The sequence below is a fragment of the Zootoca vivipara genome, chromosome Z1 (genome assembly GCF_965207765.1).
Source record: "Zootoca vivipara chromosome Z1, rZooViv2.hap1.1, whole genome shotgun sequence".
Classification (NCBI taxonomy): Eukaryota; Metazoa; Chordata; class Lepidosauria; order Squamata; family Lacertidae; genus Zootoca; species Zootoca vivipara.
The window spans coordinates 34,885,850-34,899,612 of NC_142583.1; the positions used below are offsets into that span (position 1 = coordinate 34,885,850).

At 43.3% G+C, this 13,763-nt stretch overlaps 1 long non-coding RNA gene across 1 annotated transcript; it reads right to left on the reverse strand.

The window, feature by feature from the left end:
- Window positions 1–1,349: 1,349 nt before the first annotated feature.
- LOC148687332 (uncharacterized) lies at window positions 1,350–12,817 on the reverse strand. The gene is made up of 3 exons (XR_015947657.1): window positions 12,709–12,817; window positions 4,992–5,098; window positions 1,350–1,914 (listed from the first exon to the last, which is right to left on the reverse strand). It is a non-coding gene; the product is annotated as an uncharacterized LOC148687332 (long non-coding RNA).
- Between the last annotated feature and the right edge of the window lie 946 nt (window positions 12,818–13,763).

Below are 13,763 nucleotides of genomic sequence, written 5' to 3' on the forward strand. Positions count from 1 at the left end.
TATTATACACCTCTATAACAATATATACATACAAGGACATAAAAATGTAGCACAACTGGCAAGTTATAACTTATGCAGAGCTCTGTTTGCAAAAGAGTAACGGCTGTTGTCACTGTTTGACAACCTGACTGGACTGTTGCCCAATATCCTACCAAGTCCTCACCTGACAGTGGGATACAAATTGGAGTGGAAAAATCCAAAGGTGTGGCTGTGTTACTCTGTTACAGCAAGTAAGAGATCTCTGGTACCTTAAAGACTACAAGAGAGCCAATGTAGTGGTTAGAGCCTTAGACTAAGGCAGGGAAGACTTGGGTTGAAATCCCCACTTGGCCATGAACTTCACTGGGCGGTCTTGGACAAGTTGCTATCTTTCAATAGGGATGCTGTGAGGATCAAACGGAGGTTTTAAACCCCACTACACCTTCCCTCTTGTGGTCTAAAGGTGATGTAAATTTTCCCCACCCTTATTTTATCCTCACAGCAATTCTCATGGGATGGATCTTTGCATACCATAGACAACAACAAGACGAATTACATGTTGGTTCTTTGAGATTATGTAGGTATGAATTCTGCTCCAAAGTCTGCTCATTTGTACATTTTACTGATAGTCGCCTTTGGCAAAGGAAATGTTTTATATACACTGCATATCGTAGATCTTTTCTTTCCAGGCATGTGCCATGGAAAGCATTCATTTCAGGGAAAAAATATTGGTGATAATAGTGAAGAGTGAGGTTGGGGGAAGGGGGGGCATGTGGTGTTGCGATTTTCATTATAGCTCAGTACTGTGGCACTGATGGATTGAAGAAACCAATTTAGCCTTGTATAAATGATTATCACAAATAATAAATGGTCTGAATGAAATGGCAAAAAGAAAACTTGACCGTAACATAACAGATTACCATCAGGTGGTCTGCTGAATCCATCACCCTTCATACTTGGTGATGTACTTGGCAAACCCAAGGCTGTGTAATAAATTACACATTTGGTTTGCCAGGAGGATTTGGCAGCAGATAACCACCAAGCAGTAAAAAAAACACAATGATAATTTAATAGCAGCTTATTTGACAACATGTATGTTGCCTATAAAAATGAAGATTAATCGTCAGGTCTTTTTCTTTTCCAGGGAATGCAGTTTTACTGCTGTTTACATTGCACAAAGGCAATCTCTCCTTGGCAAGCATGCAAAACTTGAGATGGCTCACCAGTTGATACATGGTTTCTTTATACACCCAGCAAAAGCAATATCACTCTTACTATTAGCTAGAACTTGCACAAAATTCCTAAGCAGCTCGTATCAGGTTGCCAATAAATAGAAAAATAAACATCCATTATTCTTAAGGTATTTTTATTTAAAGAATACTTTCTAATTGCCAGAACCACTTATTGGCTTTACAGGCACGCTTCCAAATAGTTCAAAGGTGTAGAAAAAGGAGATATGGGTGTATTCAGATATTTACACACAGAGAGAGGGGGGGAGGGGGGGAGGGAGGGAGAGTTTTACACCTGATGTTGCTCAGGAATTCTAAGAAACCAAAAGAGCTGTGCCATTTTGAAATCAGTGGTTAAAATCTGCAGTTTTCAAAGATTCAGTTCTCCACCTTGCTTCAAAATGATATCCATTTGTATCCAAACATAGACAGAAACCTGCTGCTTGATCTTAGGAACCATTGCGCAAACGCCAATTACACTACCTTAAGATCCATAGCAAACAACTTTCTAAAATATATGGTAGATATTACAGTATATATAATAAACCATATATAGATTGGGTCTGCACACTGAAGATCTGCACTGAAGTAGGTAATTTCAGAAAAATTCAGAGCTTATCGGAACCAAAATGGGATCTTTCCAAAGTGTTCTGAACTGAAGCAGGGAAACTCCAAAGTATTTCGGGGCACTTCAGAGACTTGGACACTGGAAAACAAAAACATTGTGGATAGTGTGTCTGCCAAAAGTGAATCTCTTCATTCAGATTTGCCTTATCAAGAAAATGTGAAGGTGGAGAGAGGGGAAGGAAGAGATATGTTGTGACCGACAGGGCTAAGCTTTAATCAGTTGTAATGATTTCACCATTAATCACTTGTAATGATTTCTAGTGCTTGATGGGAGGGACACTGAAATAATGTAAAATCTTGTTCTTGTCTATTCTGTGTTCTTTGCTCTTTCTGCTTTGGTTCAGAGTCCTTGCTGATGGATTAGGACAACGTCATCAAGAGCCAGGATCCAAACCAATGACAGGGTGTGGGGAGAATCACATATTCGGATGAACCTTTGCTTACTATTTCTGCTGCATCTGTTCCCACTCTATAAACAGAAAAGCAGCTACTATAGCAGGATTTAGATGCAAGGCTGTCATCAAGCAATTTGATGCTCCAAATTCATTGGGACCTGATCAAGCCACAGGGATGATAATTGCACTGCATTCACTTCTCGAGTTCCGATAATTGAAACCAGCCTTTAAAGAGTTTGTGGGGGTATTAGATAGCTGCCATTTCAGCCTGTATGATGCTAGCTGATACATCAGTTGGAGGCCTTTACCTTTCCAAAAGCTAAAGCATTTCTGAAGCAATTAGTGGTTTTTAGCAGTTGACAAAGCTTCTTGCAAGCCTAATAGCAATTGCTCTCTGGGTGTTCAACCTTTTCAATACGTATTCAGTACCCCCGTGTAATTCAGGGTGTTGAGTGAGGACATGGGAAATCCAGGATCAAGCCTACTTTCAATCACGGAGCTCACTGGGTGGTCTCCAGAAAGTCAATAGCTCGCTCGCATTAACATACTTGGAATTTTATTGTATTTCTGGTGAAAGTGAATGAGAAAATAACTTGTATTTTGAATCAATTATTACTGTTATTATATTTCTTACCCACCCTACACCATAACGTCCCAGGGCAAATTGCAGCAATTAAAAAATACAGGGTGGAATTTAATATCATGCCAAGGAGGTTGTTCCATCCGTATGCGACTTCTGCTTGCCAGACAGAATAGTCGTCGTCCCCCCGTGTGTTTTGTGGTTCTTCTGACCCTTCTGATCAGATCTGAGGAGGGTGCAGGGGCAAGCAGGAAGGAGAAAGGAAGTCCCATTGCACTAGGGGTAATCCTTGCACTGGTTTCCACTAGCACAACAACTTAGTTGAGCTCACAGTATTTAAGTCCACTAAAACAAATTATAGCCAAGAGAATAGGATGGGAACTAAATCTCTCTCTCTCTCTCTCTCTCTCTCTCTCTCTCTCTCTCTCTCTCTCTCTCTCTCGTTAGGATAAATATATTTATCTGCAACAACCTGATACACTGAAGGTTCGAGGAATGCCACAGTTTAGGGTTTACCTAAACTGCATTTAAAGAATGCCCCATTTTAGGCTGTCCTCCCACCCACGGCTGCCGCTGAATTTTTGAGGATGATAGAACCAAAAGGTGTTGCTCACAAAAATTGTGAGAAATAGGAAGAAGGACAAAAATGTATTTCTTTTCCCAATTCTCCGGTTCTACCTCACTGCACAAAGACATGTCCCCGCTGTCTCCCTCCACACTATGAAATTGATGCACCTATGTTTAAATCCCCATCTCCTACCTGTAGCCTAGGCATGTTGAAACAGCACTGGCAATGAAGAAATTCCATCCAACAGTGTACGCAGAAAAAGCGGGGGGGGGGGCATTGTAAGAACACTTCTTCTGTTTTGTTCAATGATCTATTACTACAGAATTTAGACTCTGCGCAGATATTGGTAACATAACTGGCTTATTAACAGGGTTTGGTACAGTTTCCTAGCAGGGCTGTTAATGAAAAAGAAGAAGAAGAAGAAGAAGAAGAAGAAGAAGAAGAAGAAGAAGAAGAAGAAGAAGAAGAAGAAGAAGAAGAAGAAGAAGAAGAAGAAGAAGAAGAAGAAGAGTAGTTTGGATTTGATATCCCACTTTATCACTACCCTAAGGAGTCTCAAAGCGGCTAACAATCTCCTTTCTTCCTCCCCAACAAACATTCTGTGAGGTGAGTGAGGCCGAGAGACTTCAGAGAAGTGTGACTAGCCCAAGGTCACCCAACAGCTGCACGAGGAGGAGCGGGGAATCAAACCCGGTTCACCAGATTACGAGTCCACCACTCTTAACCACTACACCACACTGGCTCTCTGGTGAGGGGGCTTCTATAAGGAAGAGAGTGAGGCTGGGGTGCACTTAAGGGGGAAACGCACAGTGAATTCCCTGTGTCTGAATACAGCCCACCCGCTTAGCAAACTGGTAGCCGGTTGCTAACAGTGTCTTTGGTCATACATACATAATCATCCTTCCATTTCTTCAGACTGAACCACCCATATCAAGAGCGCCTCTGGTGTTGCAAACACGGCCATTAGCATGTGTGGGCCAGCTGCCCCTCTCAGCCAGCCACAACATGCTCTTTCACCAGCACCATCTTATCTATCACTTCAGGCATTGGGGGTGCAGTTGCTGCAGAGTAGGAAATAGCAAGCCCACATCCCCACACCCCTGACCCCAAAGTGTCAATGTGTCAGGAGTATGGGCAGGAGTCAGGCTCTGGGGCCTGTAGTGCTTTGCAGGACTGGGGCATGCCTCAACTTGTGCTGGAGAAGCAAGGCGTGGCCACACAGGTGAAGTCCTCAGCTTGTGCTGGAGAAGCAAGGAGTAATCACCCAGGTGAGGCCATTTGAGATCTCACTGCACCTGGTGGCAGGAGCTGGGAGGGATAAAAGCCCAGCATTTCCCTTCAGCTCTTTGCCACAGCAACGCTATCCCTGCCTGGTTGCATCTGGCCTCCTGTTCCTTGGACCCTTGCCTTGTTGCTGCCGTGCTTCTTGGACCCCTGCCTCGCCTTCGCCTTGCTTCGTGCCCCGTGGACCTTCGCCTCTGCCTTCGACCCTGCTTCTTCACCACCATCTTGCCTCTGGTCCTGACGCCCGCCGACCGGACCGTGACACAATGCCCTCCTTGCTGGCTTGGATCAGTTTGTGGATTCCAACTTGTGGAACCTTAAATAATGACCTTTTATTCAGGTCCAGAAGAGCCATCTGTTTAAACTTCCCATTTAGGAGTGCAGATGGCAGTTCCTTATATTTGCTGTCTTCCTCCGGTGAACTCTCTCTTGACAACTGTAATGGAAAAGAGGAAAGTGTTGTATATATTAGTGTTTGGTGCTGATGCCAAAAAAAGCATTTTGGAATTCTGATTAAACGTATCCAGATAAAATGCTTGACCACAGCAAATGGATGATGTTCAGAAAGATAAAAATGACTCTGGACACTATGTCTTCTCTTCATAGGACTCTTTCCCATAGCACAGCAGGATGTAGGTCTATTGTTCATTATTAGTCTAGATTGGCTGTAAGGCGAAGAACACTAAAACACAGGATTCACTGTCATGTGAAGCACACTTAACACATTAGTAAACTAAGGATCCTACAAGAAATTCCCAAAATTGGGTTTCTTGAAATTACAGGCTGCACTGCCGCCAAATGACAGATATGCCTGTGCTGGCCCTGGTTACATTGCTTTGAAAGGAAGCAGATTGAGGCCCTCTCAGGATTGCTGAATCAGGTCCAGGACTGAATCGGAGGTGCATTGCACAGCCCCAGTGGGCAGTGTGTTGTGTAAGCACTTGCACAATAGGTCTGTATTTCATGTGTCTTGGTCCATGATTGGGTGATGGAACACAAGAGGCAGGAACTACAGCAAACATACCTGCTAGATGATAGTCAGTTGTCACTCTGAAGTAGGCACCTATTGCATGCATCCCCATCCCACAATATTTACCCCTATTATTATATAGTGAGCTGTCTTTGAAAACTTTGCTAGTTAAACAAACATGCACATAGAAATACATAGCACTGCTAGGTTACTCACTGAGACAGGCAGCTGGGAGCATATCTCTCCAGTTAAGAACATAATGAGAGTCCTGGTTGATCAGACCAGAGGCTTATCTAGTCCCTCTCTTTTCATACAGAAACCAAGATATGCCTACTTGCCTACTTAGGGCTGCCATACACTACTGGGATTTCAAAGGTGGAAGTAATGTCGTGGGGGGAGGGGATTTCTGGAAAGTTGTGGTTTGTCCTGGATCTTTGGCAAGTAAATCAAAGGACTTTGGGGTGTCCTGGTTTTTTACTTTTTGAAATATGGTAACCTTATGCCTACTAGAAGCCCAAAGGCAGGATATTATCTATCAATCATTTTCCTTTGTATCTCATCTTTCATCGTAGTACCTAAGGTGGTGAACATGTGGGTTTTAAGTAGCCACCCATCCAGGCATTGAGAAGAACCAGATCTGCTTAGCTTCAGCAAAGTGATGACCTCATGTACCTTCATACCACATCACAGCATTTCAGTGTCCAAGTGAAGTAGAACAGATAGTATATCATAGTTATTACGGGCACTAATGTAGGTATGGGAGAATCTGCTCATACCTAGCTATCAGATTATTATATTTGCTTTTTTACACTCCAAGTAATAAATGAATGCCATATTTTGGGAGAAACTGCAATGAGTGTTTAGAGGGGGAAATAATAAGGTAATTTGACAGGACTAATTTTAAAGGATAACAATCTGAAGCAGTCTTAAAATGCTCTTAAACCGCCATCTCCAATGCGTTGTTTGAACTATTGTATTTGAAAGGTGCACAAAATGTTTGGCAAAAGGCCACAGAAATCATTGCTTCTGATCCCTACCATGGTGTAAAAATTTAGTAAGAAAACAAAATGTTTTCTTTGATGTGAAGGAAGGACAGGACTACAAAAGAGATTAGGGATGTTGGTTTAGACCAGCCTTTGCCAACTTGGTGTGCCCCAGATGCCTTGGACCACAACAACTCCCATCAGCAGTGCTGGATTTATGTATAGGCTAAGTAGGCTGAAGCCTAGGGCCTGTAAATCTAGGGGGCCTCACCAGCCTGTACACTCCCCAGTGCCGCAGCCTCCCCTCTCCCAAAACTGCAAACCCAAGACTTCATGCAAGGGCAGGGCAACTCAGGCCCAGCAACTATGAGACTCAGGGCTAGCCAGTGGGGCCCAATTTGAAGCATTGGGGTGCAACTTGATTTTGGGGGGGGGTAGGTTAGCTGTTGGATTCTAGAGCTCCCTATTGGTGGCTCTTAGGTAATTCACAAAATACAGAGTCCATTCATAAAACACAGTGTTCATTCATAAAGCAGTAACATAAATTTCCATTGCTACATACAGTATTGGGTGTATATTTCAGCGGTTGAACGTACAGGTTTATGGCCATGCTGTAGTGTAGTGCTTATGGGACTGTGAATAAAAGGTGGCTGGGCTCATTGTCTCGGGGGGTTTTTTTGGGGGGGGAAGAGGTAACAAAACTGATTTCCAATAAGTGCACCCCCTGCTACGCAGATAATGGAGAAAGCTCGTAAATTGTATCCCTTCTGGCATCCTGGCCAACTCTATTACTCTGGTGTAAACCCTGGTGCACCAGGAGCCCAGAATAGCAACAAATAAAATCCGCTCATACACCAGCGACTGATAAGACTTGTCAACCAGTTCTTCCAAAGCCTTCCTAAATTATAAAGCTCCAAAATACAGGCCAACCATCTGGATGGCATGAAGTTGGTGAAGGCTTGTCTCTAAAACATGGAGGAGGCTGCAGGGAAGTTAAGAAAAATCTGGTGGTATCATACCTTCAGGGCTAACAGATTTATTGTAGCATACTAGAGTGTGTGTGTTTGCTGTAACAGACTAACATGGCCACCCCTCTGGAATTTGCCATAGTAAAGTTGGTTCTTCTTAATGGTACATTCTGCTGGCTGGAGCTGATGGGAGTTTTAGTCCAAAATGCCTTGAGGGCACCAGGTTGGCTAAGAATGAGTTACAGGAAAGCCTTGTTTTCAATAGTTCTTCATATATTTGCACTGTGTGTGTGTGTGTGTCATAGCTGCCAAGTTATCCCTTTTTTACAGGGATTTTCCCTTATGCTGAATAGGCTTCCTCGCGAGAAAAGGGAAAACTTGGCAGCTATGGTGTGTGTGTGTGTGTGTGTGTGTGTGTGTGTACAGAGAAACACTGGTGTTTTTTAAAAAATACTTATTAAAGCTCCAAAGAGTCATATTGTTTCTGTGTTTGGCCTGAGGTGCTTTAATCTAATTCTTAAACAAACTCCATAAAAAGAATATGAGATGAAACTGGTACACTGAGTTCCCGTGGGCTAAACATATGACAGGATATTAGTCAAAATGCACCAGCAAAGACCAATTAACACATATTAAAGCCACTTTATTACTCTTGAATTGTTCTAACCAATAATAGGAACTAATTGACAGAGGAGAACGGATAATTGGGAGCATTGCAGGTGATGTCATAAAGGCTTCACTCCAGAGCACAGCACATAAACAAGAGCATGCTCTTATTTTAGCTCAGCATCCAAAATAGCTGCTGTCTGCAAGCTCTGTATACAAATTAAAAATGTGGATTAGAATTGTTGTTCTACGCATAGCAAAAACATCCACTTCTTACTGTTCCTAACCATTCTGATGCTCTATCCACAGGCCTCGGGTCAATAAGCACCAGGGTCAGGCAAATGCTGGGGCTGCAATCTATTTTCTATTCATCTCAAAACTTTTAAATTAACCTTGCAATGGAAAACAGCGGCTGTAGCTACAGCCACCAGTCACCTTCTTTTCCCCAGAATGCCTCTAGTTTCCTGATGTAGCAGGGCTCAGGGCCGTAGAGGGGAACGCAGATGCTGGGTGACTGCAGCCTTGGCTAGTGCTTAGCTCCCTAGCACACCTGCCATGCTAGCAAGTAAAAAAACAATGAACTTCTGCTTTCTGCCACCAGGTAAGCATACTGGGAGATGACCAGGTGCCAGGGATGGGAACTAAATTGTGGGGGAGGGGAGGATTGAAGGACCCTTGCCCAGTGCACCCTCAAATCTGCCACTGGCTCTACAGATGATTCAAAGGGAGAATATAATGTCCCAAATTTCCCATGCAGAACTTTGGAATTGGATTGAAGAGCATCTTTGGTGGCACAACGTGCTACGATAATGGCTGCAAGATCTGATCCCATCCAGATCATTGGCACCGCAGAAGTCATTTGAACCACAGCCCTAGACTAGACGATAGAAAGTGAACCCACAGGGGTATTTGTGCCACTTTTATATGCATTGATCACAGAGAGGCCTAAAGAAAGGGCCATTGCATCTGTGGGTGAAACTGTGAAAGGCACTTGCCTGAAGTCCTGGACAGCCACTGCCAAACATCGAGTAGTAGGCAATACTGAGCGGGGTCAATCAGCAGTCTAAGACCGCTTCCTACTTTTGAAGAGAAGGAGAAGGAATTAGCTGTTTCCCTTTCTTCATTAGGACTGAGGGGCTCACACAGTCAGGCATTGAAAGTGCGGAGCAAAAGAGGGTTGTGCCAGGTAGCCCCATCCCTTAGTGACATGTGCACCCCCCCACACACACACACAGAGAGAGAGAGAGAGAGTCAACAGCCATATATTGGACAGCTGCATGAAGGGATCCTATGCATGTACAGGTGTATTTGAGTAGGGCTCATCCACACAAGCAGAAATCCTGGGCCAGTCATGGATGAGGCCTCTATGCATAGGGTATATATATATATATATATATATATATATATATATATATATATATATATATATATGGTTCCTTCACATGGCTGCTGAACTTACAGCTGATGGGGGAAGTGACTAGTTTATACAGTGTTTGTGTGGGCCCTCGCAATACGTGAGGGACTTTGAGTGAACTCCCAACTCCCCAATAAGACATACATATACATTCCAGTTCTTTGCATTTATAAAAGTTTTTTAAAAAACAAAACAAGGAATGGATACAATTGGTTTTAACAGCTGGGACTCATTAAATAGTAGCCCTTCAGCGCTCCAGATTTACACTGGATCTGATTTTTGTATGCATTGGAAAACCTCTTCATGCAGCCTAATAGCTGGGAAGCTGTCTCTTCATCCTCTGACCAAGTTTAAACAATTATTTTCTAAGATGAATTTACATGAAGCCACAAAGCAGTAAAAAAAAAAGTCTGCAAATTACATCCACATTTAGAAAGTGCACATTTTCTTCATGCTGAGGAGATAACATCTTTTAAACTTTCCTGCCAGCTAATCTTGTTACTAAATGTCAAAACAAAACCTTTTCCTGCAATATTTTATTCCCTAGTTGCCTCATCTAATATTAGGCAATGTTTTAAAAAAATTAATCAAGCAATGACGTTCTCAGTCTAGGTGCAGGTTCTGGCCAGCTGAGGTTCCTGCCCTTCCTATTTCTTCCTTCATTCCTGAGGTGGGTAAAAAGTCCTTGAGAAATTTGGTCTAATCTTTTCAAAACAACTGCGAATCTCTGTCAAAAATGCTACAGGTGTTTTGCACTGTCAAGAATCAGGTCCCACATCTGCACTATATATTTAAAGCAGTATCATACCACTTTAAACAGTCATAGGTTCCACCAAAGCATCATGGGGATTGTAGTTTGTTAAAGGTGCTGAGAACTGTTAGAATGGATACCTCAATTTCCCTCACACGGCTGCAATTCCCTGTGTTCCCTGGTGGTTAAACTACTCTGGAAATTGTAGCGCTCTGAGGGGGGTCTCCTGGCAACTCTCAGTACCCTTAACAAACTACACTTGCCAGGATTCCTTGGGTGAAAAAGCCATGAATGTCATAGCTGCCAAGTTTTCCCTTTTCTCGCGAGGAAGCCTATTCAGCATAAGGAAATTTCCCTTAAAAAAAGGGAGAACTTGGCAGCTATGATGAATGTTAGTGTGTGAGGATGCCTTGAATGCTAAGTGCAGGTGAGGCCACAATATTAATATTCACTCATGCATGGAGCAGCACTAAAGAAGTTACACATGGATGTGAAGAGGGCTTCTGCAATACCAATATAACTTGAAGGCAGATCTAGGTAAAGGTGAAGGACCCCTGGGCAGTTAAGTTCAGTCAAAGGCGACTGTGGAGTTGCAGCACTCATCTCACTTTCAGGCTGAGGGAGCTGACATTTGTCCACAGACAGCTTTCTGGGTCATGTGGCCAGCATGACTAAACTGCTTCTGGCGTAACGAAACAGCGTGACAGAAGCCAGAGTGCACGGAAATGCCATTTACCTTTCCGCCACAGTGGTGCCTATTTATCTACTTGCGCTGGTGTGCTTTCAAACTGCTAGGTTGGCAGAAGCTGGGACAAAGCAAGGGGAACTCACCCCATCACAGAGATTCAAACCGCCAAACTTCTGATCGGCAAGCCCAAGAGGCTTAGTGGTTTAGACTACAGCACCACCCACATCCCTTGCAGGCAGATCTAATCCACCTTCACTCACCCAGCAACAGATCTACCCAGAGAGTGTGAGATGCTCAGTTAGGAATGTCTTGTCATTAAATCACTCAGTTACGAGAGCCCAGAAAGTTTTTGTCAGGGATGTGGAGCGTCCGGGCTGCAACTCCCATCATCCCTAGGCATTGGCCATGCTGGCTGGGGCTGGTGGAAGTTGACATCCTATGACCTCCCTGGTCCATACCAAGCCATTTTATGTATGCAGCTAAAGAAACTTCTGTTTTAATATGCTCAGTCTTGAACACTGAGTACTGTGAGCACAAGCTGTCTTAAAAGTTCTTGTTGCACTGCAGTGCTAATCAGAATATTTTAAAACTGGAAACAAACAGTGATTTCATTTCCCAGAAGTGTAAGTGATCTTGCCCCAATTATGGAAACCAATCTCTTAATGGAGCAAAAGGTGGTGGTGAGGGAGTCGCTTGTCCAGTTCTCCTGGGGAAGTCACAAGCAGGGCAAAACTTCTTTTCCAGAAGAGATGACACTTGTTTACATTTTCGTATGGAAGAATCCAGCCAGTCGGCAAGTTTATTTTTAGTGAGTATAAACTTGACTACTTGCCTCTTCTCTCTAAAGCTGAAGCTTGAACATAAAAATGATTAACACCAAGGCCAAGCACTGTCTGATCTTCCAACAAGGGAGACAAGCTTTATGAATTCTAATAAACATTCTTTTAATAAACATTCTTTGAATGGGGAAACCTGAAGAATCCTTTCATATATTTGTGTTGGTTGAATTCACCAGCATATCATGGATCTGGCAACGTCCCAATGACCTTAAAAAACAACAACACTAAGGACATAAGAATACAAAATATCAGCTCTGGGGTGGATGAAGAGGTGTTTAGCTCCCACAGAATGGTAACACTAGCAAAGAAAGAAACCCTCGTAAAGAAATGTGACTGTGTTTTGCCTTTGGCTTACTGACAACTGCAGAGGTTACTATTGCACAAACTTTTGCTCTGCTTTTATAGAAGGACGTATAAGGGCTGCCTCAAGTGGGAACTGGCTGCAAATGGTGCTAATGGTTCTAAATAAAGTTAGAGAATTAGTAGCTTTTTTCACATTGGCCATTACAAGGATTCCTGGAATGATGTACCGTTCTCTCCCATAAACTCTTTTAAGCCTTTCTGCATACTTCAGAAGATGTGTGTGCTCCAAGCTCATTGCAGGAAAGCCCTGATATGTGCAGCCAGTACTGCTAAATCACATCCTCATATAAAGGCAGGGGGGATTAGTTTTTCTTTGGGAGAATAGGTGCCAGGAGAAAAAACTTGCTATTTGAAACATCTGCATTTTTTTATGGACAGACACTTCAGCACCGACTCTGCACACTATAAATAGCTTACAGTAGGTTGGAGGAACCTGTTGGCTTGCAGCCCTCATCCTTTCTTACCTTTGGCCGTGCAGGCTGGGACTGATGGGAGCTGGGGTTCAACAACATCTGGAGGACCGTAGGTTCCTCACCTCTGATGCACACCAAGCAAGGGGTGGGGGTAGTGATTCCTAGAATGGCAGAGCAGAGGAAAGGAAACAGTTAATTTACTCCTCTTCAGACTTTTTGTTCTGTATTGTGCAGCAGCTCAGCACCAGCAAATAACCAAGGGCTTGAAACAAAGTTCCCAAGATGATACAGGGCAATGTGCTCATCTTTAGAGGCATGTTAGGTGTGTGACCACATGCTCCATAGTCCTTGGGATGTGGGTGACCCTGTGGTCCAAACTACTGAGCCTCTTGGGCTTGCTGATCAGAAGGTCGGTGGTTTGAATCCCTGTGCTCCTGTTGCTCTGTCCCAACTCCTGCCAACCTAGCAGTTAAAAAGCACACCAGTGCAAGTAGATAAACAGGTACCACTGTGGCAGGAAGATAAATAGTGTTTCCGTGCGCTCTGGCTTCTGTCACAGTGTTCCATTGCATCAGAAGCAGTTTAGTCCTGCTGGCCACATGACCCGGAAAGCTGTCTGTGGACAAACTGTGGCTCCCTTGGCCTGAAAGCAGAGGTGAGCGCCATACCCCATAGTCGCCTTTGACTGAACTTAACCGTCCAGGGATCCTTTATTTACCTTTTACCCTTTTTTTTACCCATAGTTCTTCTATGCTGTACTACCACAAAACCCAAAGACTTGGCTTCTTTGCTTATGCTTTTCTCTCTCTTTTTTATTTTATTCAAAAACAAAACAAACACACATTCTCCTTAATTTTTTACAGGGCAAAAGCTCAAATCAAAGACAGCCATGAACATTGGATAATTAAACTGGGCAGTGAGCATTCATTTGGAAATTAAGTCCCAAAAATAATAACCAATCAATGCAACTTCAAGCTAACACATGTTGCATTTCACCTGCTACACTTCATTATTTTATCAGGAACTAAATTTAAACAGATCGCCATAGTGGAAGATATTGCATTATGAAAGCTTTCCAACAAGCTGGCAGGCTAAGCTGAACTGCT